The sequence below is a fragment of the Crocodylus siamensis genome, chromosome 1 (genome assembly GCF_052110815.1).
Source record: "Crocodylus siamensis isolate JL-2025a chromosome 1, ASM5211081v1, whole genome shotgun sequence".
Lineage (NCBI taxonomy): Eukaryota > Metazoa > Chordata > Crocodylia > Crocodylidae > Crocodylus > Crocodylus siamensis.
Window position 1 is genome coordinate 313,774,400 of NC_143395.1, and position 24,228 is coordinate 313,798,627.

The following is a 24,228-nucleotide window of genomic DNA, read 5'->3' on the forward strand; positions in this document are numbered from 1 at the left end:
AGTATACAAAGGCAAAAAACTGAAGGGTAAGGGAGAAGTGTACAAAATACAAGTAAATCCTGGAGCTACATATTCTGAAAAAAAGTACCTCTGAAATGAGTCACATAACCAAAAGGCCTTTCAGTCTTAATTACATGTGGTGAAACACAGTAGTTAACACTCATTGAAAATTCCCACGGAAATCAATGGTTGTTTTATATGAGTGAGGACGGAGCCCATGCAATTTTAAATCTTCCACTTATCTTGTTTCCAGCTTCATCTAAGCAGCCGGAAGCTCGTTTTATATACACTCTAACTTCAGTCTGGAAAAAATAATTTTCTTCTAATTTAATATGGCTGGAGCTTCTATGGGTACAGCTTAATGAATGTTTGAGGGAGCTATTACAGTGCAGAATCCTCTGCTTTTTCTCCTGCTGAGTAGAAAGTTAGGGCCCAATCCTGATTTAAACTGCTAAAGGGGTATCAAACTAGGCTCTAAGGCTGTATCTATATGTGCGCTTAACTGTGGGGTAGACTAATTAGGTGCAGAATAAAGCGTTACTGTCTATACTTGTGATGTTATTAGGCCTCAGCATTAATGCTGCCATAAGATGGTACTGTCTGGGACAATAATATCTTACAGCAGGGTAACTAATGGTGATTAAACATGTGTAGACACTGACGTAAATTGTGCTTAATCAGTTCAGCCAGCAGGGGGCCAGACTCCTGCTGCCTAGCCATGGCGGCACACTTTCAGCAGCCTCATGCCCCAGCCAGACCCATCACTACTTGACACCACCACCCAGAGCCCAGGGCTGACTCCCCCCACCTTCTCCCCCCATACCTCCATCCCTGATGTAAGCTGCTTTGCCCCAGCTCAGATTGCTGCTATCCTGAGCACATGGGTAGATATTACACCCAGGAGTAGTTTACACTGGCTCAAACATTTCTGGAGTTTATTGCCTCAAATTAATTAAACATGTAGGTGTACCCTGTATAAGTAAGAATAAGGCCCTTGCTATCAAATGATTCCTACTGGTTTCCCTGGAACTAAGGAAAGAGTATAGTATCACTTAATATGTATAAGAATGATAGAATTGGGCTTTAAAAAGTAAAAATACATTTTTATTCTTTGGAAGTCTTTATTTTATTATTTCTATAAGCTATTACATACCATTCTGCAAGGCTCTGTGGAGCTAGGCCACTTAGGCACGGAAATATTTCAGTTTGCTATACTTTCAGCCACTGATGTTAAACAAAATGTAATTAGACAAATTCACTTGTGATTTATCTCCCCTGAAATTAATGAAGATACCTCAGGGATAAATTCGACCCAATCTTTTCAGCTATGTCTTAAAATAGATTGGAGGAAAAGAACATCTTAGTAAGTGTCAAAGCTAGAATAAAAATTATTTAAACCTAAAGGCACAGAACCAAACTGTTAAGCAAATGAAATGGAAAGAAATCCATCTACACAAATAGAAGGCAACAGCAACATTGATTGCTGTGGCCTTGCACCTGTGTCATTTTGAGGGATTTCAAATTAAATGCTTCGAAATCAACATAATCTAAAAGCATAACATGCTCTACTTGATACTGTTAAGTGTAGCATTAGAAAATCATTTGAAATGCAAAGCACAGCCAGCGGGATTATTTACTCCATCACAATCTACTGTAGCAATACTCATTTAATAAATTAGTAAACATGCTGCTGGATTATCCTACAGCTATGGCAATACCATGACCACCCTTGCTTATTGTCCATGTGTTTACATTTCCTTAATTAAATAGTTGGAGGCCTAGAATTGTACCTAGTATAGTCCGCAAGTTGTGGACTTACTTCAGTGCTAATTACTCCAATCATAATTGTTTCACTGTTCTTCCCTCTCCCCATTTGCTTGTTCTCTCCACCTGTTGTATTTGGCACACAATACCATTGCAAACTCTTTAATGGAAGCTGCCAGAACTCAGAGTCTTCGAAGAGTATGCTTAATGTGTCAGACTGAACACCCAGAAATGAATGCATTGAAAAGCTCTGAGTGCCTTAAATATTGGCTGCCTATTTCTCAGCTAAAAAGCAAAAGGAAACAAAACAAATCTTTGAAAGCTACAAGTTGTGCATATTACTAATATACATAATAACATCTTCCTGGCGTTACTACCTACTGGGTGAGGTAGCCAAGAATTTTGTCCTGGGCCTGGGCATTTCAGAGAAGCTGGACTATCTGATACCTCCCCCACCCCCGACATGGACACACGCGTGCGCGCGCACTTGCAATTAACTTAGCTCTTCCCACTAGCCTTCCCACAAGCCTCCTTCAAAAATTTCAACCTATAAATATAAATGGGCCAATTATGAAATATGGATTTAAATTAATGGAGAACTAATGGAGGTGCTGGAAGATGAGGGTTCAGAGAGTTGCTTTTCTTTTTCCTTTACAATGCTTCAGCTATTTTTCATGAAGCTGACTATACAAAGACGTGATCTTGTTTATTCAGCAGTCTAGAATCAATTCAGTGTTGGGAAAGCAATTCTACAAACAAATGTATAACCACAGGACAGTTGCTATCTCTTGGATCACTGCCTTAAAGTTAGAGAATACTGACATCCTATCAGCTCTGTAAAGCACTTAGCTTCTTACAGTCCTATTAAAAAACAGAAAAACACTTTGGAAATGCTTATTACCAGGATACCTGCTGGAAAAAGACTCATCAAATATAAGAAATGGTAGCTCATCTCATAGAACAATCTGCACTGTTAATTAATTATGTTTTATCTGTAGTGCCTAATAAGCAGTGTTTGCACAATTCAAAGATTTTATTGTACATGGGGGTCTGACATTATCTGATATCAGATTTTTGCCTGAGCTCCAGTCCTGTGTTTTCAGAAGATGGCTTTTTTCCCATGTTTCTATAGTGAGAGTAGTAATGGGTTATCTAATAATATATTCTACAGAAAAATTAAAGGAAACTTAAAAGCCTCATCTGCTTTTCCATGCAAAAGAAGGAAAAAAAGTCACAAAATAGCCTGTTACATTATTATTCATTTGTAAAATGTCTCTTCTAATGATGGCTTTTTGAGTTAAAGAAGTAATGCAATACCTAGTAAAGTGTTTGTTAAACCTAATTCTAACTCCAGCTGCAAGCCATATCATCTCCAGATTGTTTAGCTGACTGAAGTGCAGGAGTAAAGGTATAAAGTCTCTAAAGCTGACATGTTCAGCTATTTTAACCCTTATAAGAGAAGACAGATCCAACTTTAGTTATTTATTCAAGCTTTCGGATCCTGACAAATATGTTTTTGCTTCCTCTGAACAATTACAAATGTGGAAAAGAATCCAAACTGATGCTACAATAGATGTCTGCCCAGTCAGCTCAAAGTCTATCATCACTTAATAAAAAATAAAATAATTGAATCACATCCACAGGGGTCTCCATGCACCTCAATACTGAAACTCACTGTACTTTATAGAAGTAAAAGTTTTAAAACAGAGGGGTGCTTCTGAACCCAGATTGTTTAATCCTTCCCTTTGAAAACATTGCCAAATACAGTGTTTTACAGTGTAGTTGACTAAAGGGAAGAGGTACAGTATGTTAAAGAATCTAAAAACAGAATGGGGGAGGAGAGCTCTGTTTTTTCTCAGTGTCACTTTGTAAATTGATGAGCTCTGAGAATTTGTCAAATTTAAACTGATCATGCCCAGACAAAATTGTTCCCTTTCTGTTTCTTTGAACAGCTTTGATGGGGAATGGGGTATTATTTCTATCTTTCCGTCAGACAGATATAATGTGCTGTGTTTATAAATCCAGGGCCAGACTGATTTTTGTTAAATAGTCTTTCAAAACCTCCTTACCTCCCTTGAATAAGCAGTACTGACTAAAATGTCATGAGGTGTCAATATATATTAAAGCTGAAAGTTCCCTTGATGTTTTACTTATTCCAGAACCACTAACTACTCTCCAGTATTTCAGAGTAGCATATTTTCTTTAAGATTACAAATGCCAAGAGTAACAAGCATAATTTTATAGAGGACACAAGAAAATGGTATGGCTTTAATTAGGAAGTATATATTCTTTTACAGAAAAGGCATCTGTGGTAAAGTCTTGTGGGGAAAGATACATTAATATTTTGCATATTTGTGAAAAGCTATCTACCTATAAGGGTGTATTCCTCTCCCCAGTATGTCCTGTGATCTACCACATGGACATTTTGTCTCAGTTCCAAAACTATCACCTTAAAAAGGAGGCAATTCCAGACAAATTTTAGTGTTACCAAATCAGCATTTTGAAAACACGAAATAATCCTTGAGAATGTCAAAGATCTATAACAAAGGAAGTAATGCTTCTGGAACTCTAAAAGTTATAATTTGGGATCCTGGTTTTCTCTGATTTAAAAAAAATCCCCAATTTTCAGTTAAAAAAGTAACCCCAAATCCACATTTTCCCATGATTTAAATCAAATGCCACTAATATATATAGTATAGGATCCATCTCTCTCTTTCTCTCTCTCTCTCTCTATATATGTATATATACGTACAGATAGATAGATATAGTAATGTTTTATTTTAATGATAGAAAAATGTGGATTTAAGGTTACTTTTTTAACTAAAATTGGGGATTTTTTTAAATTAGAGAAAACCAGGATCCCTGGTTATAGCAGCCCTAAATGTTTACATCAAAATACTAGAGCCACACTGATTTTCTGTCCAGAGTTACAATGACCCCTGGGGAGCACACCTCTCTATACTTGCAACATTTCTGCTTTTCATCTAATGTGAACTTTACTGAAGAGGGTTTTGGGGGTTTAAAATTTGTTTTAAAAGGAAAAACTACTGTCAAAGGTGATGCCATGAAATGATCATCACGTCCAATATGAATCCTTCTATGAATACTGAGATTGAACATCATTCTTGTTAAATGTGTAAGGTAATATTGTGATCTCTGTGATGAACTACAAAAAACTGACAGCATTCTTCCCCGCACCAAGCTGTAAAACATACTGATACTCAGTTTGTGAGGAAAAGTGGCCCAATGGATAAAGCGATTAACTGGAATTCAGACAGACTAGAATCTGTTCATGGTATGACTGTTCTGCAACATCCAGCAAATTGCTTCTCACGAATAGTTCATGAAGTTTCCATTGGGTGAAAATAGAACTCTCCAACCTTATAACAATCATGGGCCTTTAACACATAGCAGTTAATATGGATCCCACAGTAGGTGTTCATGTTCTCCATGAAGTGAGTTAATTTTTCATGATTCATACTGCCAGGGAAGCATATTCTCCCTATGCCTCCTCATGCTCCCATATGAGGTCACAATGGATAGAATTAGACATGATTCTTTTTAAAGTCTCTCAAAGCCCTATGGACTCCTAAAGCAGAACTGGAAGACAGACCATACAAACTATAATATCTCTAAGGCCTACATTATTGGGTAACTCATTGTTTCTGTTCTTCCTCATTTGCATCATCCTAAATTCTACTGACTGTCAAGCAGCAACTTCTGCAAAAAGTGGGTGAATTTTGATCACATCAGCCAAACACTGAGTGAAGAACTGTTCTTCTTATCTGGCAGCTGTGTCAAGTGCATAATATTTAAGATACTGAGTTGTTCTATATAGTTACCTTGAAAATCTGAGAGATCAACATGTTTCTTAATCACACACAAAATGCTGTCTATGCTAAGGTGGCATCTGTTGTGTCTCATATCTGTGTTTGGTTGGTGTTCACTCAGTGTATAAATATGACAGCATACACAAAGAAAAACTGCAAGCTCCTTCAGTGGTGAAGACTGCAAGACATGGTTTTCTCCTTCCCATTGCCTGTGATAAAAGTATTAGAACAAACTACATCCCCCATGCATCAATACAAAGTTCCAAGCTCTCTGCTCCTCTTTTATACAGATCAACCCACATTACTAAACAAAAATATGTTGACTAAAATAAATTGCATATTACACTGCTTTTCTTTGTTTGAAAGCTTTGAAAGCTGTCATTCCATGCTTAATAAGCTGTTTCCAAGAGCTTCAATCCTCCCAATCATTTGGCTTAATTCATCAAATGCATGGCAGGTAAACAACAGGAGGTGAGCAACAGTGGAAAGAACAGCAAACAAGCTGACTACTAGGGTGCGTCAGATGCTGGGGATGGACACCCAAGCCTGCTACAGCAACGTAAGTGAAAGCTGTTGAGGTGCTTTTCTTGAATACATAGTCCAGGATTTTCTGCTTGCGTGCTGATGATCCAAGCATGATATTCTTTGACCTTGATCTTAGTAGTTAGTTTGCTGTTACTTCACACATTTTCTCAGCATGCTTATGACACCTGATGCTTTGCCAATATGGGTATTCAGTTCAGAGCAGAACTTAGTAGTCAGCCTTTTTCCATTATTGTTCATACTTCCTGTGCTAGGTGACCCCAGAGAAACTGAGCAGAATTCACTGTCAAAACCATTCTGATACTGAAGTCCCCCAAGAGATATAAGTTCTCAATATTTGGAGGATTACTGATAACCAGGGATGCTGGTTTTTTCTCTATTTAAAAAAATCCCCGATTTTCAGATTTAAAAAAGTAACCCAAAATCCACATTTTTCCATGATTAAAATTAACCACTATATATATATCTATATCTGGATTTCTTTTGCTCCTGTAGCCAAGCTGGTTCCCCATGTCTATTCATTTAATCCATTTGTCTATTCATTGGGACTCTATTCCTAGACTGACTGTCATCAGGGTTAAAGAGCCAGTCTACCTTATTACAGAGTGGACTTCAGCTCCACAACATTTTGATGGCATTTCCGTCACCAAAGTAAAACTAATACCCCCTTTTAGATACTCCTCTTCCCTAAGCCACTGATACTCTAAAGTTTGCCAAGTTATTTAACTACCACCCAGGATACAGAGTTAGGAATTTTGGAAATTGAATGTAATTGAACTAGCATAGCAATACTGAAACAAGATGGTGTACTGAATACCATCAAGGCTATTCTAAAACGTTTAAATGTCAGTCTTACATTTTTAAGTCTTAAGATTTTTGGCATCATGTTTTCTACAGGATCAGCATCATTCTGAGTTGCCAAAACAGAGATATTTTTTCCACTCTTGCGGGAGTACATTTCCACTGTTGCAGGAATACACTTTTCTAGTGGACTGTGCCTATAGTAAAACCTCCTGAATGTGTAAAAAGCAATCTGTCAGTATTGCTCAGCCATAACCAGGAGGTAACCAAGCCAGTCTCTCTCTAGACCAATGAAAATTTTGTCATGTTTATAAAGTGAAACAACTTTAACAGGAATAACTAGGAAAGGGCTGACTTTAAAGACTACAAAGTGAGCTCTCTTGGTAAAAAATCTAACCTGTGTGTATATATATATTTTAAAACTGTTCAGAGCCGCCTTTTCTTAATTTAGATTTGTCTCTAGTTCAGGTTGGTCTCAAACAAGGCCAAATTGCGAACAAGTATCAAATACAAAATGATGATTATACTTAAGCCTATAAAAATCAAAGCCATAACTATAAAATCAAAAATCTTCTTTTGAAGATAATTTGTTAGACCGTATGTTGTTTCTTTTACCATAATCTAAGGAAGAAAGGATGATGTCACTAAAAAAATGGAGAAGTTAAAACCTTTGGGCACATACACACATGCCTGACACCTGCTCTGGTGTGTGCTAACTCAATAAATCCAGTCTGCTGAAGGATGATACTTAGCAGGCTCTAGCAGCCTCAGCAGCATCATGGGTATGCAACATCACCATGTTTCAAACTGGTGGTGGGAGTGCTTTAACTAAAGCTTATCAAACATTTAATATGTCCCTGTCACCATTTTGAAGTGCAGGAGACTGAATACATGATATCGTGTGGGCACTTTAATTAGAGCCACTCCACCCCAAAGCACATCTAAAGGCAACCCTATGCCCCACCCCACCCCAAAGCACATCTAAAGACAACCCTATGTTTCAGTAACATTAGAATCTGAGTGAGATTCTGTAGCAAATAGGCTTAGAGTGAATATCAGGAAAAATGTCTTCACTATTAGAACAGTTGGTGATGGTTATTTTGGCTGGGATGTACCAATGCTCCTGCTGGGACTGAGAGGCTTATGGCTAGAAAGCCTTGCCCCTACCCTCAGGATCAATCCAATCCCCATATTTGAGGTCAGAAAGAAATTTTACCCTATGGTTAGATTGGTATGGACTGTGGGGGTATTTGTCTTCCTCTGTAGCAGGGGTTATGGCCCTCTTCTTGAAATCTTTGAGTGTATATTAACAACCTTTGCAGCAGCAGGATATTGGCTGCTGTGGCCCTCCTGATTTACCTTTGGCAGGTTAAGGTGTTATGTCTTATATTCCGTTGAGGTTGACTGTGTAATTTTTGAAAATATTAAACAATAGATTTGTATAGGATGGCTCAGTTAGGAAAGATCCTGCCTCAGAGAAAGGGTTGGACTAGATCAGGGGTGCCAGATCTGGCCTGCAGAGTCACGTCATCTGTATTGTACGGCTCCCCACAGTTCTAGAAACTTGGCAGCACTACTGGACTGCAGGGGGAATGACTTGTGAAGGTCACTTCCAGGCCTACTTCTCTATGTTTTTATGATTATCTGAATTATCGTAATGAGAGCACTGGAAATGGATAAACAGCTAGTACTGGGTACATCTACACGAGATGCTGTACTGTACAGCAGACTAATTTGCTGTACAGTAAAGTGTCACTGTCTACATGTGTGTGGCAATTAGGGCACAGTAGACTAATTTACTGTACTGCTGGATAGTCCCGTCAGATAACAGTGGTATCCAGCAGCACAGTAAATTACTGTGCTTAAATGTACATGTAGAGAGTGACATTGGAGATGTGTGGGAGCCCTCGCCAGCCCAGGAGCGGGGAATGCTGGCCAGTGCCCCCCTGAGAAGCGCCGGTGGCACTTCTGGTTTGCTGCCGGTGCTTCCAGGGCTGGTAATCGGCCACTCCCCCCTCCTCCCCTATCGTCAATTGGACACTGGTGCCCCCCAGAGCCAGGAGGCACCAGTGGCCCAGGAACAGTGGTGTCAAGATTAGTTTACTCCAGGTCAAATTGAGCCAGAGTATATTCATATCCAGTCACATTAATTGCACGTGTTGATGTGCCCACTGAATATTAACAAAATTTATGAGATGTTTAGTTTTGTGTTCAATAGCATAAGGATGGGTGGGTGAATAGGCCATGAGCCCTAAGCCCTTCCTTAGAGGGAGGAAACAGAATCAAGCTCAGGGGTGGGGGGCATCTCACCCTTCTGTCTCCTGTCACTTCTTCCCCTGCACTCATATTGCAGTAGCTCAGGCTCTCACAGTAGAGTGAGTAAAGCAGAGGTGTCAGTGCAGCTGCTAGGGGAATATCATTTCATTTTTCTGCAGCTAAAAACTGGCGGTTTTTTTGGCTGCTTGACACACCCATCAGTGTCATCTCCCCCAATCAGTAGTGACCCTTTAGCTTCTGCTTCTGTGCCACTTCCACTCTTCTGCTTCCCCGTTGCCATATCTGGAGCCAGAAGGTAAAGGAGAGGGAAGGACTATGGACTGTCTAGGGTACCATACTGAGCAGTAATCCCTCTGCTCATGTTGATCAGCAACAAGATCCAATGAAGATGACTTCATATCAATAAGCTTTTGTTTATGTGTTTTTAAATCTGTCATAAGTAGAAAAAATTACAACAAATATGTGCATTTGTTTTTTGATACCAAGATCATATAAATATTAACATTCATGTTTATATAGCAAAGTTGCAGAAACTTGGTCAAATATTGTATTATGATTTATTACTTATATCATAGTAGTACCTAGAAGTCTTATTCAAGGATCAGAGTGCATAGAGCATTTTCCAGTGATTATAATATGCATCTTTCAAACTTCTTATAAAAAGTGTCAGTCCTACATAACTTACAAGCATAGTTATTGAGGAGAAGCAACAGATGGATGAAGTAAACAGGCTTAGAAGAGAGAGTGAAGCATAACTAACACGGACACATTTTTGTATGGATCAGCAGAGTAAATGGCATCGCTCGGCACCTGTCTGGCATTACTGTTTAATTACAGTTCAGATACCTCATATTGATGATAATTCTTGTACAGTATTTCCATTTGTGGACATGCAATTCTAGATATTAGTTTCTTTAAATAAGTAGGAGCTACAATATTTCTAAAGATATTTGTTTTCAAATAAAAAGGCTCTAAGATTTGTTGATTTTCCTTCATTAGTTGAATTTTATAGAAAAATCTGAGATGAACTTTACACCTTCTGTAAAATATAATAAAAAAGTAATTTTGTTACCATTTTCATTCCATTCCTTGAGGTTAATCTTAAACCAACAGATAAAGTGAAAACCATTAACATAATGAATCAAAGCAAAACCACTTGGGTTTAAAGGCTTGGAAATGCATCCACCAAAAAGGGCATCTGGAAGAAACCTCTTCCACGGCCATAATTTTGAACCCCACAGAGAAAGTCTGTGTCCAAGTCCAGGAAGGCCTAGCTTTACAGTGACCACTCACTCCATATGCTACAAAATTCCTCATCCTGGATCAAGTTAGGATGGAGCATGGGTGGGCAAAGCAATCATCTAATGATATCAGAATTGAAGTTTAACCTATATCAAAAATTTAGCTACCACCCATATTTATTATTTGTAATTTTTACAAAAGCTATCACTTTTTCCCCAATATTCACACTTAGCAAATAAATACAGTGAGAAATGAGGCAAAGGTGTCAAAGTACAGGCAAGTAGATTTAGAGGGTAGGATCTCTAAAGTATTTTCCCCTAAGAAAAATTACCCATATTATGAAATAATCTCCTAAACCTTTTATTTCCAAAAATAATTTTATTTTTTTAACTATGGGAGAAATAATCAAATAATATTGAACTTAAAAATGTCTTAACTGAAAAACTCTCCAGTAAGGGAAGTGTGTGATCCATCACCAGCTTTAGTTTCTGGAAGTACAATGACTCTTCACATACAATATGTGGTAACCTATTCCCTAACTTTTACAATCAGAAGTGCAGAATTGTAAGAGAGAGGATACAAATCATAATCAAGAAAGAAAGGCACATAAAGCACATAGTCTATACAGCTCTATAGACACAAACGTTTTCCAGTCATTATACATAACTTACAAAATGCCTCATCCTGTCCAGTGTTAGTAGCACTGAAATTCCTCCTGTCTTCCTAATAATTCCTGTATTATCCTTTGAAAAGACTTTAATACAGCATGGAAAAAATAAAAGTCTGTTTCATACTGAAGACATCTCTTGCTGTACCTAGCTGAAATAAAAAGCAAATGTTTTCCTGCTCAGCTGTAAAATATAACCAGCCACATACATGGAGCAGCTATTTTTATTATTATTATTATTATTATTTTTTGCCAGGCCTTGACAGAAAAATTATGCTCCAGATTTTGAAATTCTTATGTACTGTTCACATATACCTAATAAATAATGACAGAGAACTGGGTAAGCCTACTGGCTTACATGTCTGAATAATATTTACTTAACCAGAACATTTATGCATCACACTTTTTTCTAAGCTGAATGGTTCGTATAATACAATTGGCACCGTCATTCTCTCAGCAACACTGAAATTGCCATTTAGGTGCCATCTGTGAGGCAGCTGAAAACTGGCTGATTCTACCCCTTTGTTGTTCCTGTGTGATGTTATGCCTTGGTTAATAACTGAGAATTCAAGCAAAGAGAAAGATGAATCTCTCTGATGTCATTCCCTTTATTGTATTTGAAGATCTGTGCCCCACCACCTACTAAGCTTTCCCTGACTGACCCGTGTTTACCTTCTGTTGGTGCCACTTCCCACTGTGTTATTGATGTGCTTTTCTACCCAGGAAGCCAGCTTTCTCAATGCACTTTGTCAAGCCGAGGCCATGGGCACACACAGTTCCTTGTTGTACTGTATATGAGGAATAATGTTTTTGAGGGGAATACCGAAGAAATCAATGATTAAAAATTAAAGTGTCTTCAAAGTTTCAAGGAGCAACATATTGTACTGCACACTCTCCATAGCATTTGGATTTTACCAAGAAGCTATTCCATTTCCAGTGAAACAAATGGTCAATTATGTCTAATTGTTGAGCAGATACTATTTTAAATAATAGAAAACTAGTCACTTCTGCACATGTGGAGCTGTATGGGTATGACTCACCAATTGATACTCTTCTCTTATTCCTTATTGTTTCCTAGTTTATTTGTGTTCAGAGTTGCCAGAAAGGATTCAGCAGTTAATAGCAGCTACGCTGCTAACAAAGCAAACTGGTTGTTTATTAAAACAGCAAGGCCACCAGATGTACAAGAACAGGAATGCAACCTGCATTTGATTTTTCTGACGTTTTAAGCCAGCATTTTGCGAATTGCAGAACATGCTTTCAAAGTGGGAGCATGAAGGATAAGACTGAATGTAATGAAGACTATATAAATTAACATGGAAAGACCTTTATCAACACATACCAGAGTTGTAAGGGGAGGGCACAGAGGAAAGATATGTTAGGTTCTATTTCTTGAAAGAAGCATACAACTTTCTGAAGTCTGAGAAATCCCACTTCAGGATTTTTTTGGGGGTGGGAAGGAGTGTTGTTTGGTTTACTTGATTTTTTGAACCTTAACTCTAACTGATATTTCAAATAAAATCAAATAAATTTTACTTGGGCGGAGGAGGAGAAAGAAAAAAGCAGAATTCAACACATTCGTGGCACTAAAGTTTGGGCCTAGTCATTCATCATTTCCCTGTATAAAAGAACTCTGTAATTTAAGAAGTTTGGCCATTAAAAATCAACTGGTTGAGCCCATTGGACCTCCTCTCTCACAGATTGAGTTTCTGTTAGATCAGTGACAGCTCCAGTAATTTTTTCTCTTCCCTGGAAGTGCAGTAGTTCTGAACTATGCCATGTTCTTTACCATATAAATGCTGGTTCTTTCTAACAGTGAAACAGAATTAATAAATATGTAGCGACATCAAGAGGACCAACTGCTGTTGAGCCACTGACACTGGAAGCAATCCAATATATCAGCAGAGTCTACTTTTTAAAAATAAAGTATGTTATCTAAAATACATAGTGTGCTTCAATATTTAAACTGATTTCTGTCTTTAATTTTCAAAATAAAAACCTGAATATTAAGTATCAATAGCAACAACTCACACCATATTTGTGATGAAAGACTAGTAGTCAAAATAAAAATAATATTTATCTCTATTTGCCTTTAAACTTAGCTCCAAGGCAGACTTTTTATTCACTCAGAAATGGGTGCAATTGCTATTATTATTTCAACATTGTATCCCTTACATTCAAACTTAAAATGTGAAAACTTTTTATTTTCAAAATGGCATATGGAGATGCATAGCTCAGAGCTTTCATACAAGGTCAGATTTATACTTCAAACAATAGCCTATTTTTTCTCTTTTTTAGCAAAAGCTTTCATTCACTTTTCTTTTTCTATATTTTGGCTTTGTAAAGGTTGTTGTTTTTCTTTTTAATTACTAATTAGTCATGAATACTTAAGTTGTCATAAATATAGGTGAGGAGACAAAAACAACTACCTTTCTCATATGTTGTTATCTGCATTTGTTTCAAAATAGTTTATAATAAATAGCCAAACATCATTAATTTTTGGTTACTTACTGAAACACCATTAATCACTAATCTATTCTTATACTATTCATTTAGAAGCAACACGCAGTTTTATAGGAATTTCATTGTAATTCAGCATTACTCAATGTCACTTCCTATAAATCTTATCAATGGTTTATATTCAAATGCAAGAGCCTGAGAAATGATGAAGCAGATATGATTTTTCCCTAACTGAAGAATCTAAGGAAAAGTAATATTTCATAGCTGACACTGCCTTTTTCTTTATTGATCATCAGTAGAGTTGAAAAAGATCATTGCTGTCACTATTACTTCTATTTATTCATGTTTTACTACTGATGATAGTTTGAAAATAAACACACTGGAACTAATATACTCAGAGCAGGCAAAAGTGACATACATGTCTGGTCATTGCATCTAATTTCCTTACAGGCTAGTTAGGTGTGATGAATTATTAGCAAAACTTAATGATCTATGTTCTATTTCCCCATGAAAAACATGGCACTAATTTCAGAACAGGGAGATATAAAACTGAAAAAAGTTCTGGCATTCTCAGAGGAAATCTTTTGCCCACAAGTCAAATTTATTTAACCACAACCTGTCAGAAGACAAGAAATTGTTCTAATCCTGTGTAGCTGAATAAGCAATAACAAGTTTTTCATTAGTAATTATGAATGAATGACTTTTTCATTTGGAAAAGAATGTATTAGGAAGACTAGACAATTATAGAAAACTGAGCTATATGCAGATGACTTTACATATTTCATACTTTGTATACCAATAAAGGTAATTTTAGCACTAATTAGTAATTTTATATAATCACTTTGTAATCCACACAATAACAGCAGTTGAAAATTAGATGAATTAGATCTACATGATAAGGCACCATATTTCTCAAGGTAAGTCGTAAAAGTATTTAGCTTTTATTTACCAGTACCCATAACAAACATACAATTACATTGCTTATACTGTTTGTAGAATATAAATATGCATAAACATTTCTCCGTATCTGTGCCTCAGCTGCAATGCACTATAGACAGATCTTTTAAATGTGAGCAATGCATTATGGAAGATATGACTAATCTAGAGAATTTCCATTTGAAAGAGAAATGAGTAATAATTGATTGGCCTAGATCCAAAGTCACAGTGGGGTTCAAAAAGCTTATAAGTGCCCTCATAAAAATAGAAGCTGTATCAACCAATTGAATTTAATTATATATGAAGGTGATGATGGAGCTAAACAGCCTGTAATTGGAGTCCAATTACTCAGCTGGTCTTCCATAAAATTAATTCATCTGAAAGTTTGCCATTGTCCCATGCTCCAGGCCTGCTGCTGGTTTAATTAGTTAACACTAAGGAATCTTGAAACATTAAATTATTTTGTCTTTATTGCCAATTATGGGTTAAGGAAAATTGTATATAAAATATTAACATCTGCTTCACACAACTTAGAAAGGGCAAAAGGAAAACATTTTTTTACAGGTTCAGAAAAAGTAAATGCACTGAAGCAAAGGGAAATATCTCCCTACAATTTATGGTTTGTAAAAATAGAAGTCAGAGTTGAATTGAAGGAGATTAAAAATATTAACATTTAGCTCATTCTTGAGCAGGACAGTTAGACAGTTGGAAGCCTTTCACCTATAGGTTAAGGGGGTCCCTAGGGTTAAAAAAAGAACCAAATGAACAGGTAAACAACACTGAGGGAATGAAGGCTTGATCCAAAGCCCCTTTTAATCAATGGGATTTGTTTTTAATGGACTCTGGAGCTGGTCCCATAGCCTTCAAAGCTTGTCTCCAATTACCAAACCAAACAACATATTATTTTATTCTAATTCTGTAGCACCTGTCTAAAAGGAGATAGTTTTAGCTTATTAAAAAAACATTGGAACTTGCACAGGCAACACGTTCCTTTGCGTTACAATTCGGGGCTGTAGAACACAGCTCAAATTCAACACAAACGTGACAGGTGCTATACACTTTTAGTTCACTTCTTGTTCCTTTTCCCCTTGCTGCTACCACTGCTCCCAATGAATATTATAAAATCCCACCAGATATGCATGTGCACCTCAAGAACATGATCCAAAGCTTTTTTGATGTAAATGGGAATCTTTCAACTTATTTGAACAGGCTTTAGATCTGTTCTATTACACAGTATTTGCAAGTGTTTGTGCACCTTAAAAAGCTCCCTTCATCACTTACCACTCTCTTAATATATAACAAAGAAAAATTAAAATGTATTTAATGCAAGCATACATTATTGAAATTTATCCCTTGAAAATCATCTTTTTGTACATATGATGGTCCGGGAGAGAGAGAAAAATGAACAAGTTTCCAAAATGATACCTAATTTATTTTCCAAAAGACCCTTGAGTTTGAAAAGGGGATAAACTAAGAGAAGTAATAAAAGGCCAAATGTAAAGATCCAGAAAAAGAACATGGTATAAAAATGGAGAGAGTTTTTCCTACCCTTCGAAATATGGTATTTTGAAGAGTGCTAAGCTTGTGAGGACTGCAGATATACTTGAGTAGCTTTTGTGAAGACTTACAAACACATTGCACACACCTTATATTTCTTTGATTTTGCATGCCCGTATAATAGATAATTCTAGTGCAACACCATGCAATATATTAAAGATAAATATAATTTGTCTGCTACACAAATAGCACTGCAATACCCAGTTGCCTTTAAAAACACTTTTATTCAACGAAGAATGTCAAGATAAATCCAAGCTTACTAGAGCAAGACTAAAGTCAAACTTTTTAAAGCAAAATATACTATATGCCAGAAAAAACTTTGGGAGAAAGCATAATCCTGAAAGTATTATTTTACTAGACTTTTCTATTATTTCAGAAAGGAAAAACCAAGATGTAAAACCAAATATGAAATTAAAGAACATCATCCAGCCTTTAGATACAAACTAAACAAGGAACTTTATTACTAAGCACAGGATGGAAGCTGTTAGAGCCCTGAACATTCTTTTAAGCCACAAAAATATAAGTTATGTTCCTTTGATTAGTCAGAATTAATTTTTCTGCTGGGCCAGTCATGGAAAATATGAAGAACAAAAACAAAGGCAAGATATTAAACAGCTTGGTCAGAGGGTATAAGACAAGGAAATTACGCTGGAAATGCATATGTGCTTCCTGACAAGGGACAAAGTGTGGTATTATAACAAACATTATTAGTAATGATCTAAGGGGATTTGGTAAACAGACTTTAAGTAACTTTAACTCTATATAATTATTATACAGGATTACAACATCATGGGGTAATCACAGGTACGTGAGTTATATGGTTCACTTTCTGTATTTTTCCTTCAGTACTTTTCTTACTGTGCTCAGGGAGTTTACCAAGAATTGTACAATGCACAGGAAGTGAACAGTTGCCTAGAGTTATTAACACAGAAGAAGAGATATTGAAGTACTCCCTATTGAGAAGAAATGGCAGGACATCAACAGTAATAATGCTTGTGTTCACTACTGGGAGGAAATGGAAGTGCTAATGCTGACCCTTTTGTACAAGTTTAGAGAGCTCTCTATTAAAATAAGTAAATCTAAACACAATAGCTGTAACTTTAATATCTTGAGGTAGGTGGGGTTTATATTTTTCCCATGACAGAGATGTATTTGAATGAAAAATAAGACTCTGTGCAATAATTTAATTCCACAGTGGCATTTAGCTTTAATCCATTTGTTTCACATATCAGTCACTGTTATCCTGAAATAAATACCCAAAGCTTCTAGGTGAACTTACAGATCTAAAAATGTCATTATAGAGCTACCACAGAAACACAAAGATCAAGGAGAAGCTCAAATGGACTATCCTGAGCCATATAAACCTTTCTCAAACTCTTACTCAGATAAAATCCTGTGCAAGTATGGAAGTTGCATGAACAATCCCCTAAATCTTAGTCTCTGCCAGAATTACCACATTCCTTGGTTAAGAGTAAGAAGAGAGTAATAAACTACATAAGGAAAAGCTATAGATTTTTCAATAAAAACTGAGCCCATTTTGTTCATTATTTGCAAGTAATATGCAATAGAATATTATAGCCAAATTAATCTGAAGTGAGGGTAGATACCCCTTTATAGACTAAATCAGATGAGCATAAGCCTTCAGGGCTTTGTCTGTGGGTGCATCAATACCCTGTCTTTTGCTACAGAATGGATGCCATTAATATGAATGCTTCATCTCAGGGAACATTTTTCAAAAGTATTTAGAGTTATTTAACTCCATTATTATTGAAATCAGTATTAAAACTACTCTTCTTTAGGGGAAAAATTAGGACATTGTTGAGCATTTTTTTTAAATCTCACTCTACATAAATAAATGTACTGTATTTTTTATCCTAAGAATAGAAATACCACAAGTTCTGGGCTAATTGCAAGTGAATAATGATGAATTTATAATGACAGTGACTATATCTGTGGCTTATTCCAAATTTACACATTCGTTAATGTACCCTCATTTTCCAAATGGTAAATTACAGAGACCCTATTTGCTTTTCTACATACTCGATTTTGCCTATGCACATCATTAGCTCTAACTTCCATTATATGCACTGTATTTGATAATGTTTTAGTTATAAGACCAACAGTAGGGTGCTCAAAGTAAAAAACATGAGAAAACAGGTGAAAATATATTGACATTCCAATGTCATAATTCTTTAAAGTTATGAAAAACTACTCATTAATTACTTAAAGAGAACTGCAAAGCAAAGAATGTTTCTCCATGTGAGGTTTCTTTATTAGGTATGGAAATCACCACAAAAATATTCTCCTATTTTAAAGAAACAGTAAAAAAAATTAAATTAATCAAATTTAACATTCCACTTTTCCTGAATTATCTAAGCAAATATCTACATCATTGTACAGGACTTTAATGTGAATGAAATGTTAGAAGTTTCAAGTTGTCAGAGATCAAACATCCTCTGACTTTAAAAAAAAATCTATATAAATGATTTTTTAAAGCAAAAAGGTATGTAACACAGAAGATACTGGGAATTTCAAAATGAAGATTGGTTGTTATTGTAAAAGATATGGTGTAGTTTGAATAGGAATCAATTCAGACAAGTTCTTGTGCCTGGCATTGTGCAAAGATTAGGCTAGATGATCATAATTTTTCCTTCCAGTCATATAGGCTATGAATGCATTGATCCATTAAATATTTTCTCCTGAATGCAACCGATAAATTCTTATGAAATCTCATCTTTTTCTTTTCTGAATGCTCACAAAGGAGGTGAATCACTAAATGGAAACATTTCTTTTTGAATAGAACATAATAAAATGTTTCAACTCTTTCTCAGTCTTTTCATTCATTTTCTTTTTTTCCACAATGAACAATTTGACAAAAACAAAAGCTTCCATGCTCAGACCTGATGAAGAATGTCTTGCATTAAAAGTCCTTTCTCTAACTTTATTCCAACTATGTAGTCAGTCCAATAAAAGTCATCACCCCCCAAAAATCCTTGCCTCTCACATAATTCCTGAACCATCAGGTTGCAACTTTACTCTAATACTGCAATAACAAAACAAATTTGTGAAATTTTTCAGTGTAACTAAATCTGTATTTTACACCAAAAATTTTTCAATAAAAATAAATGGTCCCTATCTATGTTAGAGCTTCCCATGGTCTGACACAATTCTGTTGTGGTACCAAGCCCCAAGGAACAGGAAACTCTCCCTTCCTACTGCAAATTTAATCCCAAATAAACATTAATAACTAGGAAACCCTTATCATATCAACCAGGGAAGTCAAGACTGGAGAGTTCAATTTTTTTAAAGTGGCAAAAAAAAACAAAACAGACCTCCTGGCCAGTGTAGACTATGAAAAGAAAGCAGGAAGCAAACTGCATTCCCAACATAAAGGTATGCATATATGAAGTTCCTTGCAGGATGAGTAATTAAAGGAGAAGGAAGTACAAAAGAATTTTATTTTCATTTCACAAGTTAACTTTAATATACAGAGAGCAATTTGAAAGTGCAAAGTGCTATATGTTATTATTATTGGTTTCTACGTTAGGTGACTATGGCTCACAACATATATACAATATTGTACTATGCTACCTAGAGGTACAGCAGTACCACAATTTCTTTTATAACCCTTGGAGGAGGGAATACAAAATGACTCCAAATGGGACAGCATGTCTGAACTGCCATCAGAAATGAGTGCAGAAGGGCCTAGTAAGCATGCACTTCAGGATATAACAGACTAACCCTTTTTGCCCAAATAGTAGATATAATGGGCCAATGGGTGTGATTCTGTTCCTTCAATTAGGATTGTACTTTCTGGGTGCATCTACACAAAACTAATTCTACTGCACATTAGCAGGTCACAGCAAAAGTAACGCTTTTGTGCTAATGTGCAGTAGAATTAGCCTACTATGCATTAGTGTCACTAAGAAGGAATGTGTGATTACAGATACTAAATTTAATGTGCTGTAACTACAGCACATTAATCCACATTTAGAAGTACCCTCTGGGATACAAAGATGGGCTCCTTCAGCATATGTAAAGAAAGGTAGTTAGCAGTGGGCATGACTACATGTGGTATTTGTGGGCAGCAATGAACTGTGGAGCAGTTTATTATTCTTGGGAAGTTTCTGGGTGTGGGGTTTACACATGCATTTGAACAACAACACATCGAGCCAGGTTCCAGCCCTGGCTTGCAGGAGGTCTTGAGGGTCATCCTGCCAGGCCATGGCTGCTCTGACCAGACTCAGTGTGATTCTGAGGGACTGGCTGGGGTATGAGAGTGCTTTAGCATGGGGCTAGCCAGCCAGCAGCTGTTCTGTTTTGTTTAATCAAAACCGTTTTGCTGTTTTGATGCTGTTTTGACATTTTACCTATAGGCTATAATGGAGAAGCATGAAACTGCCTATAACTTTATCATTCCCTGCCTGATTCAGATAAAACACGCAGGGATGGTAGCTCCATCTAAGTCCATGAAGCCTACCAAGTTCTGAGGGGATAGGTATAGGGGTTTCTAGGAAACTGCACCTCAAGCTGCTGACAAGCAAAACTTGTGTCACGTGTGTGAGTGTAAGGCACAGCAGGGTGAAAACTGCAGGAGTGGTAGCCCCTTCTGAGCCATGAAGCCTACCAGGTTCAAGGAGATAGGTGCAGGGGTTTCTGGGAAAACTGCACCTCAAACTGTTCAGAGCAATACTTGTGTCACTTGTAAGTATGAAGGCACAAGGAAAGCTTAGTTCAAACAATGCATCTATGCTGTTTTTCCATCCCTCCATCAAAGCACGGGGATTGGAAGGGACCTCAAGGAAGGATCACAGTCACTGGCCAGCTTCGCAGTCAATATCAGAGCAGTCCTTCCCCACTTTCCCCCTCTCTCTCCTTAGTTTCTCTTTAGCTGCAAGCAAGCCCAGCTTTGAAACTCAAAATGTTTTGAAACTTTGGAAATGTTTCGGCTGCTTTCGTTTCATTTTGAGGCTGTTTCAAAGTCTTTCATTTTGTTTTGATTTTGCTGTTTTGAGCTTGAAATGAGTGGAAACAGCCTCAAAACAAAACAGTTGGTGAAATTTCACAGAGCCCTGCTACACATGATTTGCTGCAAGTGAAAAAAACTCCACAGAAGGATAGTTCTTGTATTTACAAGTACTACCTGGTCGTGGAGTTTATGAATATTGTCCTGAGACATTTATTACACAGTTAATTAGTCAACTGTGCAGTAAACGTCTAATGTAGACATGCCCGGCATTAATCTTAAATCAAGCAGAAGGCAGAGTAGAGATACAATTTATAGATTAACTAGATCAAAGATACATAACTTTCATAAACCCAAGATCATTTCATCAAATGCTGTCAATGTCAAAATCTTCCCCAAAGTTTTAAATACACTATCAGAGGGTAGAGAAAGATACATTATGAGAAGGATAGTCCGAAGGATCAAATTTCATTCTTTCTAAATATAAATTTACAGAGGTAATTCAAATACAGAATACTTTAACCAGTGCTTACCTGTTTTTGCTGCAAACTAGCACCAGATATTCAAACACTAACTGCCCACAGCTCCATTGAGCTAAACAGAATTGAAGATGCTCTATCATTTTAAAAGGATGAAATAGCACCATGAGAAAAAAAGACAAAATTCCCACATTTAGCTCAAGTTAAATCAATTACCATTTTCATTGAGAACAGTCTTTGTGTTTTTGGTAAAGGTATCTTTAAAACAAAAAATCCAGTGGTAGCCATGTTATACTCTACAGAACTCTATAGAGGCATTTTCATTTTAACAGAAAGGAAGAAAACACTCTAAGGCAAGCCTATAAATAGTTCTCTGCTTTTTCAAGAAACCGTGCCTGTTTTCCTAGCAATGACAGCCTTTTCACATTGCTTCAGCCATGTAGTCTCATTGCACCACACTTGTAAAGTGTCTGTGCAGTATTCTAAAATAACACTGAATTAGCAAGTGCCAACTCAGGGCTCAGTTCTGCATCCTTCACATATAACAAAATTCCTATCTATTACTTCAAGATGAGTTAATGTGAAGCTAGTTTGCAGCACTTACACTTGCATAATTAACTTCTATTCATAACAGAACAAGTCATTCCATGTGAAAAAATACCATTAATATAACGCTTCATAACAAAAGAAATTAATTATTTTTAAATATAATTTATTTGGAAGAAAATGAAGCTGGAAATAACAGCACAAAAGTAGACAATTGTTTTTTTTTTCACTTTTCTCCACTACTTGAAAAGCCTGAAAGAGGGCCCAATGTGACTTTTATTAACTGTAGCAAAAGCAAGGTCAGGCTCACAATTGGAGCTTTTATAGCAACATAAGGACTGAATGCTCTTTGGTAAAATAAATAGTATAAAATAATAAAATTTGATTTAATTTTTTTCATGTGCTGTTCTATGGGGAAGTGAGTTATTTTTTTGATCAAGCCATTATGAACGAAAAACCCTAATTCCATCTCTGAACATTTAACAGCTCTGCAGTTTTATAAACATCACAGCTATGCCATGGTTTCAAAAGCAAAAAAACCCCTGTTTTCTTATGTTTGCACAGTACTAGCACAGCTGTGGCTTTTAAAAGTGAATAACTTTCTGTACCTATAGAATATGACTGAGCCTGTACTCGAATATCCATATCTATATTTATCAAAGAAGTACTCACCTTTACAATTTGCCATGGCCCGGTGTCTGTGTAATGGGAAAGATATTTTTCGTATATATAAAAATTACACCAGTGAATTTTAAAGGTGAGTACCTCTCTGATGTACATCAAGTAAGATTTTTTTCCCTTTAAATGATTAAATGCTTATGGCCCTATCCTGAACTTTTCAACTCACATGTGCACATCTTCAATCAGGCCCTCTATCTGCTGCACACTCCAGAGGTAGCAGCTGTGCCCAGCATTCCACCCTATATTTGATAGCATAGATACATCTGTCTTGGATCTGTTCATACAAATACTTTTGTAACCTAATTTGGGATCACAAGTAGTTTTTTACTAAGACTCAATCTGCCCACTGCACACAGAAATAGTCACAAAAAACTTCAGGTTCAAGAATGTTTCATTTTCTTCTATGTTAACATAAAGCAACCCATGAGAGCTACAACCATTAAAAAAAAAGAGAAAAAAAGGAAAAAAAGAGCTGGATTGAATAACTCAATAAGGATAGTGAAATCCAAACTTTTCAATAGCAGCTATGTACCTATAGAATGTACAGAGAATGTATAGATACTGAAAAAAGAAGGACTGTGTGAGTACAGTTCAACTGACAATTCAGAAACGAACTCAGGCCTAAACAGATTGTACTACTCTATATTATCCTGCCCTACGTGCATCATCCTATCCTTCCCCTAGCTCCCAGTCTATTAGTCTCTATTCCCTTAGGACTCCTTACTAAAATTGTTCTTTAAAAAGTTGTATAGAACTTATTCAGTATAAAACCAATGGGGATCTACTGATATTGAATATAGTCCTATAGTAGTTATGTGGAATCTATGGACTCTAGAAACTATATAATTTAATCAAAACAATATCATTATTTTAGTTTCTTTTCAAGCCATTCCATGTATACAGAAGTATATTCCTGCTATAGTCCAGTCAGTTTATTTTTTTCAAAGGTTATTAGTTTCTATGGATTTATTTCACAGAAGAAATAGCTACTTATTTGCTACAACAGAATCTTTACATATAAACTATTTTAAAGCTAGACTGAAATAGTCAGAACATATTCCACAAAGCAAACCTAGACAAAACCTCATCTAGGAAATATATACACATATGCCTTATTTAAACAAACAGGTTCATATCCTGCAAGCATCTCGGAGCGTAATTTTAATATACATTTAACTTTCTAAAGTCCATAATAATCTATGATATATCAAAAGTTATCTGTTAACTACAGAACACAGTATAATAATAATAATGCAATGAATCATAATATTTTAAAAAGCTGAAAAATATTTCTTACATGGGTTATAGTGCACTCTCAGATGTAGAACGTAGATTTGCAAATTATAAAGTTGTATTCATATAAGAATAGCCGTGTTATTTGTTTCTCAAACTCTCCACAATTCAGGACAAAGTTTCACATTCTAACTAGCATGTATATAATGCCACTCCTGCCCATTAAAATATTTAATATCTGAGAGA

General features: G+C 36.2%; 1 long non-coding RNA gene across 1 annotated transcript in view; it reads right to left on the bottom strand.

Annotated features, from left to right (window-relative positions):
• Positions 1 to 24,134, bottom strand: part of LOC149874773 (uncharacterized) — an 81,885-nt gene extending 57,751 nt beyond the window's left edge. The window contains exon 1 of the long non-coding RNA XR_016439967.1: positions 24,047 to 24,134. This is a non-coding gene — a long non-coding RNA (uncharacterized LOC149874773). The remainder of the gene's footprint in view (positions 1 to 24,046) is intronic.
• Between the last annotated feature and the right edge of the window lie 94 nt (positions 24,135 to 24,228).